At 41.2% G+C, this 26,139-nt stretch overlaps 1 protein-coding gene across 2 annotated transcripts in view; it reads left to right on the top strand.

Annotated features, from left to right (window-relative positions):
- FRYL (FRY like transcription coactivator) overlaps positions 1-26,139 on the top strand; it is a 233,791-nt gene that overhangs the window by 6,073 nt on the left and 201,579 nt on the right. For both annotated transcript variants that reach the window (XM_078394668.1, XM_078394667.1), the window contains exon 2: positions 9,161-9,337. The gene's annotated coding sequence lies outside the window, so the exon portion shown is untranslated. The remainder of the gene's footprint in view (positions 1-9,160; positions 9,338-26,139) is intronic.

Genomic DNA, 26,139 nt, shown 5'->3' with positions numbered 1-26,139 from the left:
TCATGATACGTGTAGCCTGTTCCGTGATTGTCTCCTTAGTGGATTTTAGGAACCATGAATGGCAAGGATCAAGAGAAGTGGCGGCTTTGCAGCGTGCAAGTGCCTTGTCTACATCCACAGGCTGCACCAGCTGAAAATGATCCGATATAACCTGATCCAGTGCCTTAGACATCTCCATCTGGTCTACTGGACCCAACAAGAAGTCCAGGTTTGGATGAATGCTGTCAGCCTTAGCTCTAATAAGGGCTGGTAGTCTCTTGCAGTTTTCTACATTTGACTGTAAGGTTTGCTTTTGTTCAGATGAGATAAGGCCTCAAACTATACAGAAGAGCTCCAATTGTTGGTTAGCTCCTGTTTGTGTTTGTCGAGAATTATAACTAATTTTAAGGCCTTGAGTTTGTACTAATGTCTTATCGACACTTCTTTGACAGCCACCAGGTTGAGCGTCACATGAGCTAGAGCATAGGTTCCCAAAGTGGTCTGTATGGCCCTCCAGGGGTCAATTTTGACTTGCACAGGGTCCACGTCAGAGAGAAAAAAATTGGAGGTGCATGCGATATAAATGGGGATCTACGTGAGCAGATCCTGTTAGGCAGATCACAATAAATATTTAGGCGTTCCGTAATTACACTAAAGACCGATTCTGTGTACAGTGGTGCCTCGCATAACGAGCACACTGTTTAACGACGAACCCGCATAGCGACGTGTTTTTTGCGATCGCTAATGCGATCGCATTGCGATGATTTAAATGGCCGAAAATCGCATTGCGATGTTCTAAAAACAGCTGATCGGCGGTTCCAAAATGGCAGCTGGGTGCACAAAATGGCCGCCTGCAGCGTTTTCGCGCGCTGCCCTCTCTTACCGAGGCGGCAAAAATTGCAGCGCTATGGAGGATCTTCGCTCAACGGTGAGTTTTCCCCCCATAGGAACGCATTAAATGGAGTTTAATGCGTTCCTATGAGGTTTTTCTTTCCGTTTAGTGATGATTCCAGATAGCGATGTTAATCCTGGAACGGATTAACGTCGCTATGCGGGGCACCACTATACATAATATTTCATAATATTATTTAATTTGATACTATGTATCATCAATTGCAAATCACTGAATGTGGAGATTTAAGATTATACCTAACTAATTTCAAACCAAATATTGAAAAACTGTTATCAGAACATCAGGTTCATCCCTCTCATTAACATCATTAGCTGTGTATTAATTTATTAATTTTACTAAGTTCTGCTTTTTTTGTTCCAAATACAAATATTTAGTTGCATTTTGTGTTTTTTCAATAAAGGTATGAATAAAAATTGTACAGCTTTTTTCTACGTTTGTGCACTCTTTCAAAAACCCCTTAAAACATGTTTGAAGTTAATAGGTTTAAGAAAATGTGATACATATTAGGTAGGCAGGGGGTCTACGGAAAGCAAATAAGTCAGCAAGTGGTCTATGGGGCAAAAAAGTTTGGGAACCTATGATCTAGACTAGAGTATCTTGATGCAAGTTTTGAATGACTGGATGCCTGCTGTTACAAAATGGTTAGTGCCAGTCTTCACTGTTTCCTTTTTGTTGGAACATGCAGGGCCTGATAGAATAAGATTAGAGTACTTGAACTGTTTGATTGTACTATAAAGTGTTGTGTGCTTTTGATGCTAAGTTGAGTGCTGTACTCCTCCCAGTGTTGTCCATAGATAGGAAATGCCCAGTTAATTCTATAACAATACTGGCTTTTCCAAAGTTGTAGTCCAGTTACGTTGACTACATCAGGAAAATGAATAGAGCATTTAAAATGTATGTATGTAGAAGATGTAGTATCTTTCTGCACCAAAGTTTATCATATTTAACACAAACTTGCTTTAATGGATGTTTTGGTGTGTAAGATATACCTTAATGAGGAACTGCTATTGTATATTTTTATCAAAGAGGTAGTATTAGTAATGCTCTGTGTAGCCTTAGTGTAATAGTTCCTGCCTTCTTGTTCCTTTTCTATGTCCTATGTATATATGGAATGGTGGGCTCCATCTCTATTAAAGCTTCAAGCCATGTAACAGGCTTTTTCAGTATTTCCCTTCTCCCATGATAATAAGCCAGTGGGGTTTCCCTGTTGAACATCTTATAACCGGAAAATTTTTAATTTCACAAATTCCTAAAAAAATGTTAATAGTAGACCTGTATGAAAAAAATATACACAGTCTGCTTGAAATTTTGTATCATGTGCATTGCTCAGCATTTTTGTAATACAGTGTAATATTTACTTTTTTTTACACAATATATCTGAGTTATGAAAACAGCTCAACTTCTGTGCTTCTGTGTATTGTGAGCAATTTAAGGATTTATCTAGCAACTACAATTTGTTTCTGAAATCCGGAATAAGTGCTGTTTTCCAATCCTACTTAAAAAAAATACAGCCCGTTTTCCTCTCCTGTTCTATAAGAGTAGTGGATAGCAGTGGCTACTGCACAAATGCAGTCTTTACCTTTCTTTCTTGTTGCTGCCATTGAAATCACTGGTGCTCTGCCACTAAAAACCCATTACAGTGGTGCCTCAACTTACAAATGTTCCTACTTACAACCATTTTGAGTTACGACCAGCTCCAGCCACAAAATTTTGCTTCTTTGTAGCTCTCTCGCTCCAGCAGTTAGAGAGTGTGCATTGTCATCGTTGGAGGCTTGGAACTGCCTCCTTCTGCTTCTGAGAGCATGTGTGTCTGCAGGGAGGCTTCAGGCTGCCTTGTAAGGTGAAGTGCTGTTTTCTGCTTTTAAAATACTGTTCTGGGTGTTTCTGCAGCGTGGTTTTGAGCTGGGGGAGTTACGTTTCTGTGCTGTGATGGGTCTTGGGGGTTTGTTTTTTGGGGGGTTGCCCCCCATTTCTGATGGGTCTTGGGGTTTTTGTTGCTTTTTGGAGTGTTTTTCCCCATTTCCGATGGGTCTTGGGGGTTTGTTTGTTTTTTGGTCTCCCCCCCTACTTCTGATGGGTCTTGGAGCGTTTGGTTGCTCTTTGGGGTTCCCCCCATTTCTGATGGGTTCTGCATGCTTCCCTTGCTTTTTCCTTTGTTTTCTTTGAATTTCCGACCTGCCCCCTTTGTTCTCTGTGCAGTTCCGATCTGCTCTGTTTGTTTTCTGTGCATTTCCAATGGGTCTTGCACGCTTGATTGCTTCCTCCCCCCCTCGGCTGGAAGGGATTAATCGCATTTCCCATGAGTCTTGCAGTGGTTTTTCTTTTGGTGATTTTTTCTTTGGCTGGAACAGATTAATTGCATTTCAATGCATTCCTATGAGAAATGGTGCTTTGACTTGTGACCATTTCGAGTTACGTCCATCTTCTGGAATGGATTATGGTCGTATGTTAATGCACCACTGTATAGTAATGTGTCATCATCACCATAGACTGAAAAAACAACCCATTCTTTCTTCTGGAGAAGGAGGAGACATTATGCAGTGCTGGTCTGTAGGACTCTGTGTAAGGGCATTCTGACACACTTTTGCACTGTAGATTGCTCCTGCGGTAACTACCAGGTTTCAGCAGCAATAGCAGCAGTGGTCAGAACATAGGTCTGCCGATTAGTTGAGGGAGGATTGGCCTGTTTGTCAGCCATATCCAATTCCATGTGCAGTTGCTTGTACAGTACAAGACACTGTTCAGGATTTTCACTTCAGGCAACAAGTCACTGCACCAAGGGTTTAATGTTTTTTACCATCATGGATAAAAAGTCTTGATAATGTTAGTTATGAAAAGGATGTGCATTATATTTTATCCAGGTTTCTCTACTGGTGTTTTCTCCCCTTCATATGGAACATGATGCCTGATCATAGAGCTATGAAGTTTGTGCCCTGCCTTTTTTTGTAATTATCCTGAAAGATGGCTTTAAAACAGAATTGGGATGTCATATAAATAGAGAGAAATAGTTCACATTATCTTAGAACTTTTTAAAAAATCAGTCCCCTTCCTTTAATAGGAGCATTAAGTATGAAATGCACTTCACTATAGGCTCAACGGTGTCACATTGAGTAGACTTCTGCTTGTGATATATACTGCCATGATCATCTGATTTAAAAACCTGAGCAGGCTTGGGTCTGGTTAGTGATTGGACGAGAGACAACCATAGATTACTAAGGGCAGTACTGGAGAGGAGCCACAGGTCACTGATAGAGTGGTTCTGAAGTTCAGTCTCCAAATAGGGCTAGGAAAGAATCTGACTTGAAACCTTGTAGAGCTGCTACCCGAGTTGATAAAATAGAGTAGTGTGGATTAATGTTTGATGATAGAAAGCTACTCCCTGTTTGTGACACAACTTCCTTTGCTCTTCTTCTCCTACACACCAAATCTGTTTGAGAGAGTCCCTCTAACATTTGGTGAAGATTAAAGGGAAGACAGCAATCTGTTCCACTGACATTGTCTCTTCCACTGGTGTGCAGGCAGCAGTGGAGAAAGCTTACATTATCTGAAAGAAATCATATAAATCAGGGGTCCCCAACCCCTGGTCTTCGGCCTAGTGCTGGTCTGTTGGCTTCCCAGAACTGGGCTACAGAGATGGATCTCTGCCCCCCCCCGGGCGCACACACAGTGGGCATGTCGTGCTTGTGTAGGGGGCATGTCGCACTCATGCAGGGGTTGCCCCCGTGCATGGAGTCCACTCACCCCAACCCGTCTGCGGTCCCAAAATGGTTGGGGACCGCTGATATAAATGCTGGGGAAAATACATTTAGCAGAGTAATCTACCATTACATTTTTTCTTGTTGTGCCTTTCCACTCATGCTAGCAACTTGCTCCATCACTGAGGTGTGTAGTACAGAAAATAGAGCTTCAACATAGTATCTCAACTTAATAACAAACACATAACGGAGAAGGCAGTTTTCAGGTACTCATCTGAACCACTTAAGATTTCATTGGTCAAAAGGTGCACTGTGCATTGTGCTTAGAAACAATTAAGATTTTTTCATAATGAACTGTATACAGTCAGTGTTAATATTTCTGTATACATCTCTGTATACAGTCCATAGCAGTAAGCCAGTTTAGTTGGTTATTCATGGGTAAGTTTAGCAAAACCACATTTTCCCCAGAAGTAGCAGTAGCTGAAATAGCAACTGAAGTTTATGAAAAGTCTGAGCCAGAGATCCTACTTAAAGCTGGATATAAATGCCTCTCCAGGCTTTGATCATACCCTCTTGGGAGTATGTGACACCATCCACAATATATGTTATATATGATCTGCATATTTTAATGTGCCATCTATCAACAGCACATCAGTTCTGTTTGTATTGAGCTTCAGTTGGTGTGCTTTTAATTGAACATAACATCCATTACAAGACACCCACTGTAATATCTGAAATGGATTTTCAGTTTCAGAGGTGAATCTGAATGTGGAAGAGTCTCATATTTGTATTACATGTAGCTAAAAGGATAATTGTATTTCCTGCTGTGATGGAAACTTTAAACACAGTAAGCTTTATCCGTGGTGAAATCGTAGGGAGCCTTTTAGTCTTCCATTTCACCTGCCTTTTTGACTGATTCACTTAGTTGCTGGCAAAGTTCCTGTTACTTAGCATAGTAAGTTGCCACTGTAGTTTCAAAGGAAGGCCAGATGGGGAAGGTGTATGCATAATGCTTCCATGTCTGTGTGTGAACAACTGGGATACAATATCCAGTTACCGGCATCCTTAGCTGTAACTTTAAAGCCACAACTCCAGTGGTAGCCTGCATCTTTCTTAACTTGCATCTAAGAAAACCACCCGGCAAAATACATCTGCCATGAACTGTTGGGACTCTTACAGGATACTGGTGCAAGCTTGATGAAGTAGACATCCAGACCCATGAAAGCTAGCAGACTGTATGATTTCTTTAGTGGTCTACAAAGGTATTCACCTACCCATGCATTTGTAGTGGGGATGTGGTGAATCAGCTCGTGACTTCCCTCAGCCCCACCCAGATTCAAAGGTGTTCTGTGTCGTATATATATGGCTGAGAAGAACAGCCTCTGGCTGTGTGTTTCAGAGTTTATACAGGCCATCTGTCTCAATCTACATGTCATCAAATAGCTTCTTTGAGTATTTCCCTGCTCTCGAGATGCTTGGTTTTGTCAGATACACCCTTCTACCTGTCAGAACCACCTGCCCTATGCCAAGAGTGCTAGGAACTTTAAAAAATGATGTAGGCTAAACAGCCTTGTTAATTATTTTAAAAAAAATTTTTCTGGCAAAATGTTGGAATCCAAAATAACTCTGTATCCAAGGTGAACATGGTGTTGGATTTTAAATAGGAGAGGGTTGTGGAGGAGTCCAGCTCAGAGGGTTGATTAGAACCACACATAATACTTGATTTAGATTCTGTGTATTTTGGCTGTAGTTTCTGCTGCAGTGTTCATATTGAGAGGGGTCTGGAGGGGTCCTGATGTTCTTACATTTTGTGATAGTTCTCATAGCTACCTTTTTGTGGATGTGGAAATACTTTAAGAAGAGCATGTAGGCTTCTGGGTTTTCATTTGTGAGATTTCACTCTGGACTACCTACTTGTGAATAAGATTGTGAATCTTATGAGCTTCTTGGGTTACTTATGAGTTACATTTGCATTCTTTCCTGTTTTTTATCTGATGGGGACCATAGTGGGCAGAGCTTAGCCAATCTTCATTTACTAACAAGAGTGTTTCTGTAGTGTAGAAGCAGCTGTTGGTAGTGTTTTTCTCTGGATAAACTTGGAAATTCCTTACTGCTACAGCAGGAGTTAATGTGGTTGCCATCTGAATAAAAATCTAAAGGTGAAACAGGCAATCACATGTTTCAGAGGGGAGATAGAAGAGCAGCTTTGGGCCTTCAAAATGAACTGTGCTTGAGGATATGATTCCTAGATTGTGATTATTTAAAAGTCTGTGTATAGTTCAGTATAAATTATGGGTAGTATAGATTTAAGAAGTATAACTGTCTTAATTTGTTGTAGCAGAAATAACTAAGCTTCTGAGAGTATTTTAAAGAGAATCTAATAGTGTATAAACTCTGGTGGCGTGTGTCCCCATAGATGCATGAAATGTTACTACAGTAGTTTCTATGGACGGAAAAGAGCAGATACGGATTAAATGGTTTTCAATGCATTCCTATGGGAAATGCAGATTCAACATAAGAACTTTTCAACTTGAGAACCACCTTCCAATACGGATTAAGTTCTTAAGTAGAAACCCCACTGTATTCTTTAGAGTGCATTCCTTTGACCCAACAGGCTGCCATGGTTGTTGAAGGAATGGTGAAGCGAATTAAATGATAGTTCTCTCATTCCTCAATATATAATGGTTTTATATAATAAATATTCAGATGCTGGAAATTTGTGCAGTAGTAGGCTTACCCAGAAGAGAAAATTACTTTGAATGGCTATACTGTATATATTTAATCTAAGTACTAAATTTATCTGCCTTTTCACAAGAGTGCCTTTAAAAGTTGTCCAATAATTAGGTAGCTTTTGAGAAGTAATATATATTCCACAGAAAATTTTACAAAGCAAACACAGAAGCTAAGCTTTAAAGATCTGAAGCTCATACTTCAGATTTAAAAAGCAAATGTTTCAATTGTGCCATTGCAGGATAGAAACAAGCATGAGGGTTTTGTCACCAGAAGACAGTAAATATGAAATAAAAATGCAGTCAGAGTATATTTAAAAGAAAGATACCTTGATTATTCCTTGCTCCTTTGTAAGCTATGTAATTCATTATTTCAATCTACTTCTTGGGTTGCTTACCTGAGATGAATTTAAGGGTTTTTGGTTTTGTATTGCTACTGAGACTGTTGAGATTCAGATTCAGAATAGAATGTTGAAGCAAACTTGTCGTCTGGAAGGAGATTAGCTTCTGTACATTTCAGTAACACTTGTGTAACAGTTTCCCAATGGATTGTGTCCGAAGCAGTTCAAACAAAAATGGCAAAATCTGAGCGCAGGCTTCCTGTTGTGATTTTTATTTTATTGGTGGGTGCCCTCACAGTTCTTTTTGGAAGTGCATCGCCATTTAGTATAGCAGCTTAATTACTAACATCAAATATTACAAAACTATGGATCTTAGTAAAGCTTTATGAACTCTTATTTCTCCTTTCCCTGCTCTGTGTGTTCTGAAAACAGATCTTTATCTTGTTTTCTGGACAACCCTGTTCAGGAAGTACAATCAATTGTGCATAAAATGTGGAGGATGATTAAGAGGGAGTGGGTTTCCCATGTTTGACTGTTTTCCTATTGTTTATTGGTAAAAGGAAATAAGTAAATTCTTGTATCAGAACACCGATAAAACTGTTTTTAAGTATAGCTTATTTTATATCTTCAAGTCTTTTACACTGGTATTGTTTTTGAAAACTAAATGCAGTAAGTGCTGTTGTTGCATGTTGAGACTCGTGTTGTTGTAAACAGTTAAAATGTTTTGGAGCAGCCTGCAGGGTGAAATTAAGAAGTCCTGAACACTAAAAAATTTGCTGTAGCTCTTAGGAGGAAATGGAAGGGCAAGCAGTGGGGAGGGGTGGCATCCTGCAGTTTGAGCAAGTTAAAACAAGTATGTTACTGACAAGAAGTCTGAAGTATGCTCACTTGTACCTTTTCAATGGACTGTTAGTAAAGTATGCTTAATACTTATTTTTGATATATAAGTTACTGTCTGTCCTGTGGTATGATTGACTTGGTGTTCTTTTCCCCCCAGAGTGTGTACTACCTTGGTAGTTCGTTACTTAACATTAATTTTAAGATAGGGAGACATGTTGCTGGAAAGAGCAACATCTTCCTAGCTTCTTCTTTTATTTAAACACTGTTTTTATTACAATTCATTAAGCATAGCTTAGAAGCCAATTGTATGTTGTGCAAATGATGTCCCACCAGGTATAAAAGTCTTGAATGAAACATTGCTTAAAACAACCCCAGGAAGAAGTCTTATCTCCTCAGAGGTCTGCTGTGATTCCTTATCCTTTGTGTGTTGAATACATAGAAGGAAAATAGATGAGGTCATTGTTAGGTAGAATTAAGTTGGACTGAGACCAGATTCATTGCTGCTTGGGAATGTAACAAATCTGCCTTTTTATGTTGAATCTGCTGATCAATCCAGGATGTTAAGCTTAAATTTCTTTGGGGACCCATTTAGGTTAGAGGAGAAGGTATAAATGAATTTTGAATAGTTGGTTACTAATCTATGTCTCTCTTTTATTTTTCTAGTTTTCTACACATCATTCATTTGTAAGCTGTGTCTGTTGGACAAGTGACCAGCAGTATTATCGTATTTGCAAATACTGTTGCATCCTGAAAGCACAACATTGGCTCCACAGGGAAAAATGTCATGATGAATCCATCCCTGAGGGTTTGTCTTGTATGACTGCAAATATCCTTAAATTGGTAAGATTATATGTCACCTTGAATAATATTTTATAAGTTATTATTTTAATCTGTTTCCCCCCTGACTATTTGGATTGTTTCCCCAATTGTGGTTACTATAGTATATGCTATTCTACTTCTAAAGTATTACTTGAGTATTACGTTATGCTTTTAGAACAGTATTTCAAAACTTTCTTTTATTTTAGTCATGCTTATTGCTGTCTAAACTTTAAGAAGACATTATTATGTTATCTATCTCTGAATAGTACAGTTTAGTATTGCCCCCCTTACCTACAACCTTGCTTTTGAAAACTGAACTGAGCTATCTACCAGTTTAAATTAGGGCATGGAGATAGACTTCAGTCTTTTACAGAATAAAAAAGCATGTTCGTTTAACTTTGGCAAAAGGAGGTATTAACCTGGAAGATATGACAATAGGTCCTCTCCCGCCAGTTGGATTGGAAGGTCTTATCCACAAATATAAAATAAATTTATCATTTCACTCATTCAGCCCTAAGGCAAGATACAGTCAGTGCCTTCATGCAAAATTTCTCATATGAACATTTCCTTATTTGCTGACCTTTGTATAGGAAGCTTCTGTTGTGATTTTTGCTCTCTGCTCTCACTGTGGAGATAGAACATTTAGGATTCTGTAGCAGTAGAGTATATCCATTCTTTCTCAGATTTACAATAGACTTGTGAGTACAGTATATGAGTGTGTTGATAGGAACAGAATTTTCTCTGGAGTCATGTGATGTTTAGCAAGTTTGCAAATGATCTAAACTACACATGTAGGGCCCCTTGAAATAATGTAAAACAAGTTCTGTGTCAGACACTATCACATTATATTGCATGTGATAAGCCACTGAGAGTACTATTGTTTTGCTAAGCACAGGCCATTGTGGGATTCTTTAAATGGATTCAGAGATCTGCGTCTAGTGTGGCAGCAGGTGCAAGTATACAAGAGCGGTCTGTGTTAGCATCTAGTCACACTGGCTAATCCACATTTTTGTTTACAACACTGTATGGCCAGGTGCTGCTGCCTTTTTGAATGCACAAAATGCACAACCCATTTGAACACCTTGGGTTCTTTTTAAGAAGGAAGGTGGGATAAAATTATTTTAAATAAATAAATAAATAAATAAATTTAAGCTGCCATTAAATTATAAACAATTGTCTGAATCCAGATATTGAATTTAGAAATTCAATTTGCTGCATTCATGGCTGGCTTCAAGTGAAAAACAAGCAGAGTGTCTGTTTCAGCTACTGTATTGCTGGGGAGGCAGCAGGCAGAGTTCTCTATGTTCTGTTCTATTGTAAGAAAGCCGGGGAAACAACAGAGACATTGCACAAAGGGCCAGGCTCATGCTGCTTGGGTATTTAATTAAGTCAGCCAAACAAGACCCATATGTGTGAATTCACAGAGGACCACTCGAAGAACGATGGTTACAGGTAAGTAACCTTCTTTTTGGCAGACTGAGTGGTTATGACCCAGTGCTTGAGAGAAGATAATGGAATTAGGTGAATCATCCTTACACTGGATTTCCAGAGTTGGGGTAATGTCAAAGAAAAACTGTCTAGCACTCTAGACCCTTCCTTTTTAATTTCTGGGAAGGTTTATTTTAAAAAAGAATATAATGGACTCCTTTAGAGCTTCTTTGGTATACCGTATTTTTCGCTCCATAAGACGCACCTCTCCATAAGACGCATCAAATTTTTAGGAGAAGAAAACAGGAAAAAAAATCTGTTTTCTTCTCCTAAAAATTGGTGAGCCTTATGGAGAGGTCTGTCTTATGCAACACAACCTAGGACCCTTTGGAGGCTCACCCAGACCCCCTGAAGGCCAGAGGGGGCAAAATCACCACCTTCTGGGGCTCTTTTGAGGTTTGGAAAGCTTCAGAAGAGCCTCAGAAGGTGGCAATTTTGCCCCCTCTAGCCTGGTGGGGGGCAGGGTGAGCCTCCAAAGGGTCCTAGAGTGTGTTCCAGGACCCTTTAGAGACTCACCCTGCCCCCCCGGGGGTCAGAGGGGGCAAAATCACCACCTTCTGGGCTCTTTTAAGGCTTGGGAAGCTTCAAAAGAGCCCCAGAAGGTGGCAATTTTGCCCCCCCTGGACCCGTGGGGGGGGTGGGGGTAGCGTGGCAAGGGTCCGAGGGGGCCTTCCAAACCCTTGCCACGCCAACCCCCCCCCCCACGGGGCCAGCATGGGCGAAATAGCAACCTTCCAGGACCTTTTGAGAAGCTTTCCAGCCTCTCAAAAGGTCCTGGGAGCTGGCGATTTCGCCAGGGCTGGCCCCGTGGGGAGGTGGGGGCAGCCTGGCAAGGGTCCTGGGAGGCTCCCTTGGACCCTTGCCACCCTCCCCCCACCCCCCCACGGGGCCAGGGGGGGTAAAATCACCAGTTTCTGGGAGTGTTTGGAGGCCAGCTCCTCTCCCAGAAGGCACACTAGGGAATTGAACTCCCAACTGTTAGCTCTGCAACCCAGTATCTAAATCACTGAGCTATCCAGCTGCAACACATAAATTGGATCGTTCATTGACAAGTCCTCATCAAACCCATTACAGATTACATTCAACTTAGATGGTCATGACTACATACAGATTGGATTTCAATGAGAAATAGAATTCAGTTTTACCTGCCTGTTGATCGTAATTCATTCTGTGCCCCTAGATGAATTTTGCAGTGGTATCATGTAGATATTAAATAACATGCAGTGCAAAGAAGAATACAGGAGCTTTCCACAAAATAGGTCAAATTGTAAAACCATAGTTTTACTATGCAGCATATAGCTCAGGGCTGGGGGTTTTTGGGGGGGGAGGGGTGAGGCTTCTGTGGCCTCATTGCTCTGTTTTCAGTGCAAAAAAAGGAGGGGAAGTTGCACCTACAAAAGCCTTTAGGGACTATGAGTCTTCTCTGAAATAGGTGTGCCTCACTTTAAGAAAAGCCCCATGTTCGAAAACCCAGCTGCTGGTTTCATTGGAGCGTAGTTGCATGTGGCTTCCAGAGTAGTTTTGATGGCCATTATGATGGAAAATGTCCCCAGCCCCTCCAGAGTTGCCCATAGCTAGTGTAATGGTCTCCAAACTGTTCGAGTTGTGTCTGAATTACCGGTCATTGATACGTATCCCAGTTAGATGATTACTAGCATACTATTCTGGAATGTATCAACAATTGCTAAGAGGTCCAGAGAGCTATTGGGGATGTGCCTTGCAGAAAAAGCCTTCTACCAAAATATAAGAATTACATTGCTTTCTTTTTCTTAAGAAATCAGTGAAAGTAGACTCATTCCTGAAATGGAGCTGGAAGATAGATTGAAATGGATTTGGACAATTAACCCCATTCAAAACTGTTTGGTGCTTCCCTCCCACATAACTCCATTTCTAAACCGTTTATTGTTCTTTGATGTAGACAGATGGGCTCACATTCAACATTGGAAAGACCATGATTTCTGTTAGCTTGCAGATTTGTTTAATGGTTCCACATCTAAATTAGCAACCCAGATTATTTTCAAAATGGTTTGAAATTACTCTCCTTCCATTCTTTCCAGAGCCATTGTGGGGTGTTTGTTTTTTCTTTTCCTGTTTGATGTCTGTTTATTAATCAGGTTAACAGTAATGATGTACAGTAGTATCTCAGTTTACGTACGCTTATGTAATTTCTGGTTTACGAACGGAAATCCATTCAGAATAGTGCCTCTGTTTATGTTTTTTTTTCCTGGTTTCTTTCGCTTTGCGAAGGAAGTTTCCCCGCGCCTGGAGGTTTGTAGCGCTGCTGCTCATAAACCAGAACAGCAATCTGCGTTGTGGTTTACGAATTTTTCACATGACGTAATGTCCCGGAGGATGCATTGATTTCGTAAACTGAGGTACTTCTGTAACTTACTTCCTGTCACTGTCAGATAGTAAGATAAGTGGTGACAGTAGTATATGGGGGGAAAGGATCTTAGTAGACCATAAGCTAAACGTAAGGCAACTGTATAATGCAAAAGTGAATGCAGTAGAAAAATTTACACTGGTGTAAATGTGCTGAGCATTATGCTGAACAACAAGGAATTGTCCAAGTCAGTTGCTCAGTCGGTTGCGCAACTCACTGAAACCAATTGTTCAATGTGCCAGCTGAAGTGCTTTATGGATAGCACTTCCACATGAGCACTACTGCAATTATCACAAGCTCAGCCTTGAGTTGTGTGCCCATAGTTATGTAATATGATTTTGCCCAAGAGGAATATAGTGTGCAGATCAAAGGAAGTGATAGTACTCCTCTATTCTGTTTTGGGTACCACATAAGAATGGAGTTGACAAGGTGGAATGTGTCTAGAGGAGGATGACCAAGATGGTAAAAAAAAAAAATCTTGAAATGATGAGGAACAGTTATAGAGGTGGTTTTGTTTAGTTTGGAGAAGAAGAAGAAAAATGCAAACAACCAATACAGTAGAGAGACCGTTCTCAATGTAAAAAAATGTAGATTTATTTCACATAAAAATAAATGAAAGCTTCAGCAAGGTCATTTTCTCAGAGGTTGTTCTATCTATTTCTGTGCAGAACTTGGATTGGAGGCTAGAGCATTGCTCTTGAATGTGAGAAATCATGTTCAAGTCCCTGTTTAGCTTTGAAAATCATTTAATGGCTTTGAGCAAATTGCAGTCACTTGATTCAAACTATTTTTGCAGGCTTTTTGTAAGCAATGTTCCTTGGAAGGAAGGCAAGAGAAAACCGTAGCAAGCACATTCATCTCGATTCTGCCTCTTAATATGACGTTTAAATGCACATTAGAAGTTACCGGATTTTCTTATTGAGGATATTTCTGTTAATGATTCGACATTATAGTAAGCTGTGATTTAGAAACTATACAGAACCCTGTATTTTAACAGAAGATCAGCAAATGGGAAAAATGAATGTTTACACTTAGCTTTTACTGTGACATTGAGCAATCTTGTGAGTGAATTGCTGCAAGTTAAGAAGTTAACATAGGCACCTGTATGCTGAGTTGCACAATTCAGCAAATGCCTATGCAAACCTCTTAATTTGCTGCAATTTGTCAATGAGATTTAGACCAATTGTGTTATACAGATAGGCATAACTAACAGTATTTAAGAAACTTTATTATTGACTTACAGCTTATAGGGTTCCTGACTTTGGAAGGTTAGATTCATTGTTATTGGTAAAGAAATAGGGTTGCCTGACATTTGAAATGCTGAGCTCACACTTGGATATCTGAACTACTTTCATGTAAAAGTATTGTCTCTGAAGCTCTAAGTTCACTCCATGACAGCTGTTTCACATGTAATACTATAATTTTTACAGTGCTTCATTAAATAAATTATCACTGTGTGAGAGTCCTTATATAGTAATACACACACATAAGAATTAAGAAAGAGTGAAGTTGTAGAGATATCAAATGGTATCAGGGACTGTAGACACAGGATAACCTTTTTTTTCCAAAGAAGACTTGCCTAATTGTAAAAATGTCAGCCTTTTTATAAAACAAAAACAGGATCTCTCCCTAGTGTATTGTTCTTCAATTTGAATTAAGCTATGTTGGGATGTATTCAAACAAAAAACCCTTATTTGCAGTCTGAAGTGTTCTATCTACTTGGCATTTCATTCTGGTGCATATGTATAAAGATCTTGGAAGTTTCTGGGTGAGACAGATTGGATCTATTTCAATCCAGCTTCTTTGTTGGTTCTGCTGGACTTTTTGGCAGCCTTCATCATCATGGATCATGGTATCCTCCCAGGCCATCTTTCTTGTTTGGGACTTCAAGACCTGAAATGGCTGTTAAAAACTTCTTTTGCCTTTCAGCAACACACTGTGTGCGAGACACATTCGGTGCTTGATGCTGAGAGGCGGGAACCTTTAGGTTTTTTAGACTTGGTTAAGTAGGAGTAGCTTAACTCAGTAGCTGTATTGTTCTTGGTTTCACAGGAATGCTGCATTTTAATGCTGTATTGAATGTATTTCTTCCAGTTACAGTTTCGGATTGTCCCTTTTGTAAACTCTGAATTGTTACAGTGATTATTAAACAAACATTCAGGATGTTACTACTAAGAAAACATGCATTTTGTCTTAACTCCCATCTCTATCCCATGGTAGCTTTGTTTACAGCTATGCAAAGATCTCTCAACTGTATTTTCTTATCTTAATGGAAGGGGATTTCCTAGGCCTGATTACAAGATTTTAAGTGTTGTATTGCATACTTCTCATACGAAGAACACCAGAAATGCGTATTGGGGCACTGTAGATGTGAAAAGAAAAGGGGCCTTGAGGAAATGATGGCACTGTAGTGTCTGCAGATCTAGTAGTTTGTTTTGAAGAGCTGGATGTAATAGAAGCATCAGATAAAACCTGTGTTGTGCATGTTCATTTTCCCCCAGTTGTCTCTTGTTGCATGTTTTACAGATTTGTGAGTACAGTAGTAATGCTAGAATAGTGTTTCCCAACCTGGGGGTTGTAACCCCCAAGGGTATCGTAAAGTGTTTTCTGGGGGTTTACATGCTCTCATTAAATAATTTCTTCCTTGACCTTTTGGAGTAGGGTATTAAAGCATGTACCGTATGTGTATGTATAGACCCTTTGTGGGAGAGAGAAGCCTCTACATGCTGAGACGGGATGACTTTACTCCATTAAATATGCATTTTTATGCAGATATGGTGAGTGGGTTGCATGTTACTTGGCTATTAAAAAGGTTGTGACTCAAACAAGGTTGGGAACCACTGTGATAGAATATGTGTATATCAAAGTGATCAGCCATCAAACCACTGCAGACTGCAGTTGTTATTTTCTCTCTCTGCCTGGTGCGAAGAACTACTAGAGATTTGGCCACTTGTCATGAGACTGATTAAGGACTCATCAAAAGATTGAGCTCAAGGTTACTGGATAAGTAAAGTGGAAATCAAATCTGTGTCTATAGTTTTAGTCCTGTGTTGCAAATTGCTTGGATATTCTGCTTGCCATGGAAGAAATGGTTTTTAATATTATTTTGAGGAAGATTGTATATTTCACATTTCAGGCTTGCTTCTATGCAGCCTTTAACATCTGAAACATGTTGCTTTTACTTTCCAATCCTAGGGAAAACTGAGAAAATTTAGGGGCTTTAGGGATTAATACATATAGTAGAAAGTGTGGCTGATAATTGGTTAAATAAACCGAGTTGCTATGGTGAATCAGTTGAAACTGATTTATAATGTATATGAATTTAAAAAATAGTTCTAAAGTTTAAAAAGGAAACATGACATTACGGTATTTCTACAGATCATTGTCGATGTATTCCTTCCTGTACAGTATGAGAGAAAACGAATGCCTAGTTTAAGATGACACCAGCAACATCCTTCACATGTTTTGGAAACTGCTTTTTTTACATGGCTGATTAACTAGAAGACTTTTTAGTTTAATATAAGGTTTTAAAATAGCAAATCAAACCAACTGACTAAATGATGGGGGTTTCAAAGCATTTAGTTCCATTACTGTGATCTTGGCTAATTCTTTTTACTGCTGAATTCAGGATGCCTTGTTTTTTTGTATGCTTCTCCTTGAAAAAGAGAGAACATTTAGCTTTCCTGTTTCTTGGCGAAAGCATCAGAATTCATAACAGGGTAAGATAACTTTCCTTAATAGGAAGGGGTGGATGGGAAGAAAATTGGAAGTCTCCCTATGAGGTCTTTCTCTGAGAATGACATATCCAGGCACTGTTTACTTGGAATAAATGGAAGAATTTAAAAACAAGTCTCTAAAAGTTTCTAAAATCCTGAGCTCTAATCTTAAAAAAGCATTGGTCTGACTGGAGAAATCTTATATGTTTATTTCTTTGTCCTTTCCCTGATGGATCCAATTGTCATTGCTTTCAGTTATGCCTATTTTGCACTTTTGAAGAATAGGCATTCATGATAATGGGGTTTGGGGGTTTTTTTGGTCATAGTTTGTGTGGAGAATTGCATGAAATATAGAAAATCTGAGAGGATGGATTTTTATAAGGAAAAAGGGGTGACTACAAAGGATTAATTCCTTTTCATCCAGCATTGCTGCCTGATTCCATCTCTTCTCCCTCAAAAACATTTTTACAAACCCTACAGATGATCCAGTAATGAGTCTCCTCTGTTACATGCACTTTAATCTTTGGTGGATAAGTTTGGCTTCTAGGCTACCAAACACCATGGTTGTTGAAAGTTATACTAATGCTAGCCCTTCCTTGGATGTGGAAAAAGAAACCAGATGGATTGAGAAGCAGATATGTAAGGTATGGGTGTTGGCAATCTCTGGATGTGGAGACCCCTGCCTTCCTGAACTTTTTGCATGCTGCAACTCATACAGCAGCAAAAAACACTAAACATTTGATTAAGAACAAAGTGAACAATGCATAGGCACTTTATTTTATTTTTAAGCTGGGATATGTTTCTAGGCTGAGTGTGATTCAGCTGAGGTAACAAGTCATGTTCCTCCCCCATGACCTGCTTTTCAAGTGAAAATGCAGCATTTTTGGCTTTTATATTTCAGTGGCTTGGCAGCAGAGGGGTAGTGAGGAAACAAGCAAGGGGATGCATGTTGAGCATCATCTTAAAATTGTGGTTAATAAGTATGGTTTCTGCAGCTTCTACCTTTCAGTACCATAATTTTCTGTAAGCTTTGAGGCTCTGCTTGCGCATTTTACCCAAGATAGTGTAAAATAGCAGATACAGAGTAATATTTGTGCTTTACTAATCTCTCCAGCTTTTGATGCAATATGTCTGATTCTTAAAAATGTTTGTCAAGCAAGCTGATCAGCACAGTAACTTAATATGTAAAGCGAGTCTCTTTAAGAGAGAGGCTTAAGTAGCATCTCTTATCTCCTTTCTGATTTCTTTTTTTAATTTTTAGTTAACTATAACATAAACATAAACATAAAATACATAAACCAAAATACAAATTAACTGTGTTCCCCACCACCATAGTCGGGACCTCTTGCAATAATCTTCCTCATTCCATCTTCTTCTTCTTTTATTATTGTCCTTTTTTCCAGAACTGTATTGATTCTTGATTTGGAGCTTTCCCTTTTCCTCTTGTTAACACATATTCCAAAAATCTGCCCTGTATATCATAAAAATTATTCTTTTTCAACTCTCCTTTCTTAACCTTTAAATTACAAGTTAGCTTATCATTTATATCTATATTCCATATTTCATTATAGCAATCATCCATTCAAAATTCACATTTTGATTTCCATTGCTTAGCTATTATTAATGTAACTGCAGTTAATAAATTGGTAATAAATTCTTTAGTCATCTTATCACATTCCACATTCTCATATATTGATAACAAAGCCATCTCATCATTAAATTCTATCTTTTTCACATATGTAATTTAATTCTTTAAAGATTAGTTTCCAAAATCTTTACACTTTTTCACATTCCCACCATATATGAAAGTATGTACCAATTTCCTTCTCACATTTCCAACAGACATTCAAATAACTAGTGTTAATTTTATTTCATTTTGTCTGTGTTAAATACCATCTTAAACCCAATTTTAATTTTTTTCTTTTTCTCACTGACATAAATCTTAAAGCCCTCATTTTCCACATCTTCCTCCATTCTTCCTCGTTTATTCTTTTTCCAAAACCTTTTTCCCGCACTAACTTCAATCTTTCTTTCTCACTTTCTTCTTTTTCTGAGTCAATCAGGAATCTAAATTTTACTCACTGTACCCTTTACTGAATCAGTCATCTGAATATCTTCATATGATAACAGAATTTGTTCATACTTCGTGTATTCTCTACCTTTATTATATTTCTTTACCCATTCATTAGTCCATCTTTCTAATTGCATATAATTAAACCATGAAATATTCTTATTCTGAAGGATTTGTTTTATTTGATCTTTCAATCTGATTTTAAACAACCAGTCTTTCAGTCTAATCACTTTTGTTTCCTTAAATAATTCCACATACATTTTCATATTGACAGGAAAATTTTCTATTTCAGTCACTAATCCTAGTGGAGAGTTAATTCCTTTCTGATTTCTAAGGTATATCCTTATTTGTCTTCAGTGTGGAAGGGATTGTCACTTTTGAATTGGCCTTCTCAGCCACACTAGATGCTTTCCAAGTCCTCTATTTAGAGCACGTTATCATAGTCTCTCGAGCCTGAAGGATGCCTAATCTAAAACCCTTAAAGCTGTGTCTAGAACTGGTGCTTTGTTGATGTAAATAATTTCCTTTGTTTGGAAAGGCTTATCCATAAATTAGAATTAACTTGATGGCACCCAATTGTTATTATTTAGCCAGTAGCTAAAAACAAAACTAAGTTGTTCAGTAAATACAGATTTCTCATTACCCAACATTGATTTCTCTGTGTTTGTGTCTTTCAAAAATCAGGGACATTAACCCCAAATGAGAAAATGCCCGTGGAAGCAAAGTTATTCACACTGTAAATCACTCACCCACCCACATAGACACATTGATACACTTTTTTGTACTTTAATTTCTCTGCAAACAAACAACAAATCTCAGCTTATCTGGGACTAAGTCAATTTAACAGAAAAATTTCTCCTTCGTTGTCTCTATGAATGCACACTAATGAGTTAATCTGCGCCTGAGCAGAGTAGTCTCGGAAACTTGTATAGCTTTAAGCACTTGGTGCCGGGACCTCCCTCCAAGCTATATCTCCGCCTTCGGCATCCAGTGCCTCAGTTCTGTTTCCTGCCACTGCTGTAGCAGCATCATTCAGAGCTTCTGTGTTTGATTGTTCCCTTTCCTAAGGAAAAAAGTTTATATTGGACCTCCCTCATTTGAACTGTGGACCGGACTGTTTTCTAATTTGTGAGTTGGCCTTCAAGCATAGAACTGAGTTTGGGACATATGGCCTCTAAACCGCCGTTCAAGTGTTGCATAGCCTGCAACGCTAATGTGCCTTTGAAGGACAGCCATTCCAAGTGCCTGCTTTGTCTGGTGGAGGGCATCAGCCAGCCTCGTGTGCGCACTGTAAGGCTCTTACCAAGCCTGTGCTGAAACGGAGGCAAGACCAGCTGAAGGCGTTTCTGTGGTCAAAATCCCTTGACTCACCTGCCCCGGGAATGGACCCCCTGAGAGCCTCGCTGTCTGAGGCTTCCTCTGTTTCCAGGCGCTCTCCTTCGCAGCCATAGAGACCAGGGAAATCTTCCTCTTCGGGTTCGAAGTTGTTGGCCTCTGTGGCAGCGGCGAGACCTCCCTCAAGCCCAGGCTGGTCAAAAAAGGAAAAGAGGGCTGGGTTGCCGGTAACTCCATCTCGCCCCCTGACTCCCTTACCGTCTGTTCAGTTTGAGGCGCTGGAGGACGAGCTCATTCCACCCTCACCACAATGGCACCAGTTTCTCCAGTCCTCTCGGTCATCACTGGTTTCACCTAGGGCTCGATTGGTGTCTCCGCCCCCTCCTTCTCCTGAGCCTATGGCCCCTCCTCCCTAGAAGAGAAAAAGGAAGACGAGGCACATCGAGTCTGAGCTGGCTCCACCTCGACCATTGCAGGGAGATTTTCAGCACCCTCTGAGCTTGAGTGGCTTTGAGTTTAAGGGTCCGGCTTTTCCGATCCCTTTTGATCCAGCCACCTTTTTTGCTTTTCAGCAGTGGCTGGCTTTTTTTCAACAGTTCCAGTGGTTCTTGCCGTACACGGAGGACCACTTCTGGAGATCAGATGATCCTCCTTCACAGCCTCGGGCTAAAGAAGAGTCCCCTGCGCACTCTACAAGGGATCCTCTGGTGGGCTTGAACCAAGACCCCAGGCGGCGTCTAGAGTTACCAACGCGGGCCCCTCTGTCACTGGCCCCTTAGACTCTGGGGGATGAATTTCTGTAGGACCTGCTTGGGCTGGAATCGGACTCAGAGTTTCCTAGGGACTTTTCGCCTACTTATTCTCCAGACCATGTCTTTTATTTATTATTATTTTATTATTTTATTTATTTAATTTATATGCCACCCACTCTACCCAGAGGTCTCTGGGCGGCTTACAATAATTAAAATTCAATACAATAAAATGACTAAAATACAATTAAGATACAATTAAAATACAATTAAAATAGCCATCATCAGGACCCACAGTTGTTATTTCAATTAAAAGCCTTCTGGAACAGGAAGGTTTTGACCTGGCGCCGAAATGTCATCAACGTTGGCGCCAGACGAATTTCAGTTGGGAGGGTGTTCCATGGTTTGGGGGCAGCTGCCGAGAAGGCCCTTTGTCTACAAGCCATCCCTCTTACCTCTTTGAGGGATGGCTCTTTCAAAAGGGCCCCCTGGCTAGATCTTAAGTCCTTGAGTCCGGGTCTGACTCAGGCTGAGACAGAGGGGAAATCAGAGACATCTCTTCACCTGATGTCCCTACTTCAGCATCAGTCACCATCAGCAGTCATCCTGCCTGTCCATCGGAGGACTATACTTCCCATACCCAGCTGATTAAGAGGATTGCAGATCTTCTGGAGCTGGCAGTGGTCCAGCCGTAGGTGGCGCAACCTGACAAGGTGATTGAAGATATGACCAAAGACCAGCTGGCACCCATCAGGTTGGCTTTCATCCCCTCTCTCCTCAGTCTGGCTAGGGAGTCTTGGGATAGAGCTTCAACTTTCCAGCAGGTGCCGCGTCGGGTTGAGAACCTTTAAAAGGTTCATGGGACTGGTACTGAGTTCCTTGCGAAGCATCCTCCACCCAACTCTGTGGTGGTGGATGCCACACAGTCCAGAACTTGGTCCAAGCCTTCATTGACCCCTTCTGACAAGGAGGGCAGGAAGTTGGACACTTTGGGCCGGAGGGCCTATTCCTTCGCCACCTTTACGGGTGGCCAACTATCTCGCCGCCATGGGGGCATATCACAGACATCTGTGGAATGCGGTCCTCCCTGCCCTCATTACTCTGCCAGAAGAGTTGAGAACCACTTGTTTCACACACCACCAGGAGGCCATGTCTCTGGCCTATCAGGAGAGGGTAGCTGCCAGGGACATTGTGGACATTTCATCGAAGCAACTGGCCACTGCGTTTGCCCTCTGTAGACATGCGTGGCTCCGCTCTGCATCCATCATGGATGATGTAAAGAACCGGATCGAAGATCTCCCTTTTGATGGGCAGGGGCTCTTTGATCTGAAGATGGATGAGATCTTGGAAAGGCTGCTTAAACATAGGAAGACAGCCAGGTCCATCTCAGCCCAGTCTAGGGGTTCCTGATGCAGGTCCTATTCCTTGAGGTCGTACTTCGACAGGTCCAGGTCTCAGCAGGGGACTTATTGAGGTCAGTCCCGCCAACAAGCTGGCAGGCAGAGACAACTCCAACAGTCCTGTCGCCAGGATCAGAAATCCAGGCAGCTGGTCTAGCCTTCTGTGGCTGCCAACACCACTGATTCACAAGATTAGATTAGCCAAATTTTTTGATGCCTGAGGGCTGTTGCCTCTGACTCTTGGGTTCTCACCATCATTGCCACTGGTTATGCAGCTGAGTTTGACTCCATACCTTGCACAGGTTTTGTCAGAAATACAGACGCTTCACCTGTTCTGTGTGAGGAGGTAGATAAACTACTCTCTAAGGATGCCATCTTCTTGGTGGAAAATCCTGGCATCTCAAGCAGTTTTTTTCCTCACGCTACTTCATTATACCCAAGAAAGATGGTGGACTTTGACCTATCCTTGATCTCAGACCCTTGAATTTTTACATTATGCCTCAACGCTTTCACATGGTCTCCCTTGATGGTACTATCCAGATGCTCAGGAAGGGAGACTGGTTTGTTCTTATTGACCTCAAGGACACATACTTTCACATTAGTATCCGTCATGGGTACCGTCGATTTCTACGTTACAATCTTTCCTTATCTTGGTGACTGGTTGCTGACAGCGTCGTCTCCTGATGTACTGTCACAGCACATAACCTTTACTCTGTCTCTCCTCTCTAAACTTGGTTTACAAGTCAGCCAAGAAAAGTCCACACTGTCTCCTACCCAGAATGTAACTTACATTGGGGGTGTCCTGGATGCGGTGTCAGGCCGTGCCTTCATTCCAGGAAGCCGCATTCTGAAGTTTCAGGAATTGCTTCCTCACTTCACTGCAAGAGCGAGAGTCCAGCCTTTGTTGGTTCAGCATCTGTTAGGCCTCATGGCCTCCACCATGGCGGTAATTCAGCATGCCAGAGTGAAGATGCATTCTCTTCAAGCCTGGTATCTGCCATTGTTCAGTCTCCTCATCGACCTGCCTTCCAAGACTCTTGTAGTCCTAGAGGAGTTGTCATAGCAACTAACCTGGTGGTCTCTCCACTCGAATCTTCTTGTGGGCAGACCTTTTGGCCCTCTCCAGCCTTCAGTCCAGCTCACCACAGGTGCCAGCATGACTGGTTAGGGAGCACACGTCCTGGATCTGACAGCAAATGGTCACTGGTCTCCAGAAGAAGCCTGTCTTCACATCAATGTTCTGGAGCTCTTGGCTCTTTTCAAGGCTCTTCGAGCATTCAAGCGCCTCCTCACGGGGAAAGTGGTACAGTTGGCATCCGACAACACCACGGTAGTATGCTATCTGAACAAGCAAGGAGGTACACACTCTCAACGGCTTCTGTGACTCACAATCCAGGTCTGGGAGTGGTGCTTGGAGCACCACATTTTCCTGATTGCAGTACATGTAGCTTCCACCGACAACCTTGCAGATCATCTGAGTCGGTCCCAAGACTACACCCACGAGGGGTCCCTGAATGAGGCAGTCTTCCACTCCCTCTGCCAAAGATGGGGCACTCCATGTTTCGATGGGTTTGCTTCTGCCATGAACAGCAAATGCAACAGCTACTGCTCCCGGGCAGGAGCAGGGAGTCACTCAGAAGGTGATCCCCTGGATGGAGGATCTGTTGTACATGTTTCCTCCCATCCCTCTGATCCAGAAGGCGTTCATCAAGATCCTTCAGGACAGGGAGAATGCCATCTTGATTGCTCCCTGGTGGCCTCGCCAACCCTGGTTTGCCCCTTTACTTCAGATGGCTGTGGATCACTTCAATTCCCGAACCTTTCTCATCTGCTCTCCCTCCACAATGGCAAGGCGCTCCATCTGGATCTGGACTCCCTGCCTCTCACAGCCTGGAGGCTGGACCTTAGATAATGGATGTCTTGAGCCGGGCTCGTAGGCCTTCCTCTCTGGCTACCTACGCGAGGAAGTGGAAATCTTTCTGTAACTTTGCTGCTGAGTACAACTTACATGTTTGTGCCCTACATCACTGGACACTTCTGAGGTTCCTCCTCCTGCTCGTCCAGTGTGGGTGATCACACTCTGCGATTAAAGTCTACTTCTCTGCGATAGTTGCGTATCAGCCGCTTCTTTCTGATGCAGCCAAGTTATTTCAATATCCTGAAGGGATGAAACAATTCCTGAAGGGTCTCTGCAACATGCACCCAGCCTACAAGCCTCCCTCACTGTGCTCTCTTCTGCTGGTCCTCTGAATGTTGATGTCTCCTCCATTCGAGGCTCTGGCTTCCACATCATTGAGGCTACTTACCTTCAAGACAGCCTTTCTCCTTGCTGTCACTTTGGCAAGGCGTGCAAGTGAACTGACAGCGCTGCGAGCGGAGCCACCATTTAATCAGTTTCATCCTGACAAAGTCACTCTGTTTCCTGATGTCTCCTTTCTGCCAAAGATGGCGACAACTTTCCACTTCAATCAGCCGGTGGTCCTTCCTAACTTTTTTCCTAACTCTACGACTAATTTGGAAAAATCACTCCATTCCCTGGATGTCAAAAGAACTCTGGCCTACTACATTTCCAGGACTGAGTCCTTTCGTTCTTCTCAAAAACTATTTGTGTCATTTCAAGGTCACTCTGAGGGATCTCCGGTTTCTCCTCAAACCATTTCCCGATAGGTGGTTGCTACAGTCAAGCTGGTGTATGAGATTGCTCACAAACCTCTGCCGTCCACTGTTTGAGCGCACTTGTCCAGAGTAGTGGTTTCTTCCATGGCGTTCCTGCATGGTGTTGACCTCACTGATGTCTACAAGGCTGCGACATGGTCTACACCCTTCACCTTTGCAGCGCACTATCGCTTTGATGTCCGGGCCAAGGCTGAGGCTGCTGTGGGTAGAGCCGTGCTGGCTTCTGTCCTGTTGTGACGCCCACCTCCGGGTAAGTCAGCTTGCTAATCACCCATTAGTGTGCATTCACAGAGAACGTGAAGGAGAAAAAGTAGTTGCACCAAGAAATATCTGCTGATGAGACTCTTCATGAGAAGTGCATTAAGTATTTAAAGTTTCTCATGAAGAGTCTCATCAACAGATATTTCTTGCTATAATGGTGTCACTTTTTAAGATGACTGGAAGAAGCTTCATTTTGCTTTGAACAGGATGCACCCTGATCAACAGCATAAAACCTTTTGTTTCAGATTTGGCCAGTGACCCATTATGATCCAAAATGTACAATTACAAAATTCACTGGGATAATATGAGAAAATGACTTTACCTGACAGTAACAAAACAGTTTTACTGTATTAGCAGAAATTGAAGAAGAAACATTATCATGAAGTCCATCTGAACACTTACTCACAATGACAGACTCAGACTCACTCTTCCTGTGGCTTCTGACTGCACAGTAGGTAGAAATGTCACCTATTGTCTCTCAATCATTCAGCGTAATTCACTTGGATCTTCTCACTGTGTGCATAAATATCAGTTATTTGTTATCAGACAATTATTTTTGTAACTGATTTTTACTGTTGTTTGCTTTTAATTGAGGCAGTAGGTTAAAAAAGCCAATTTTTAAACAAATGGATAAGGGAAATTAAGATTTTTTTCTACGTTTCCTTTTCTTGCTTTCGTTCATTCATTCTGTTTTAACTGCAAAAGATCATGACATTTCTTCAAGCTTTCGTAGACCCCCTATGA

This window comes from Pogona vitticeps, chromosome 5 (genome assembly GCF_051106095.1).
Source record: "Pogona vitticeps strain Pit_001003342236 chromosome 5, PviZW2.1, whole genome shotgun sequence".
Lineage (NCBI taxonomy): Eukaryota > Metazoa > Chordata > Lepidosauria > Squamata > Agamidae > Pogona > Pogona vitticeps.
The sequence above is the reverse complement of the archived record's forward strand: the minus strand, read 5'-3'. Positions and strand labels throughout refer to the sequence as shown.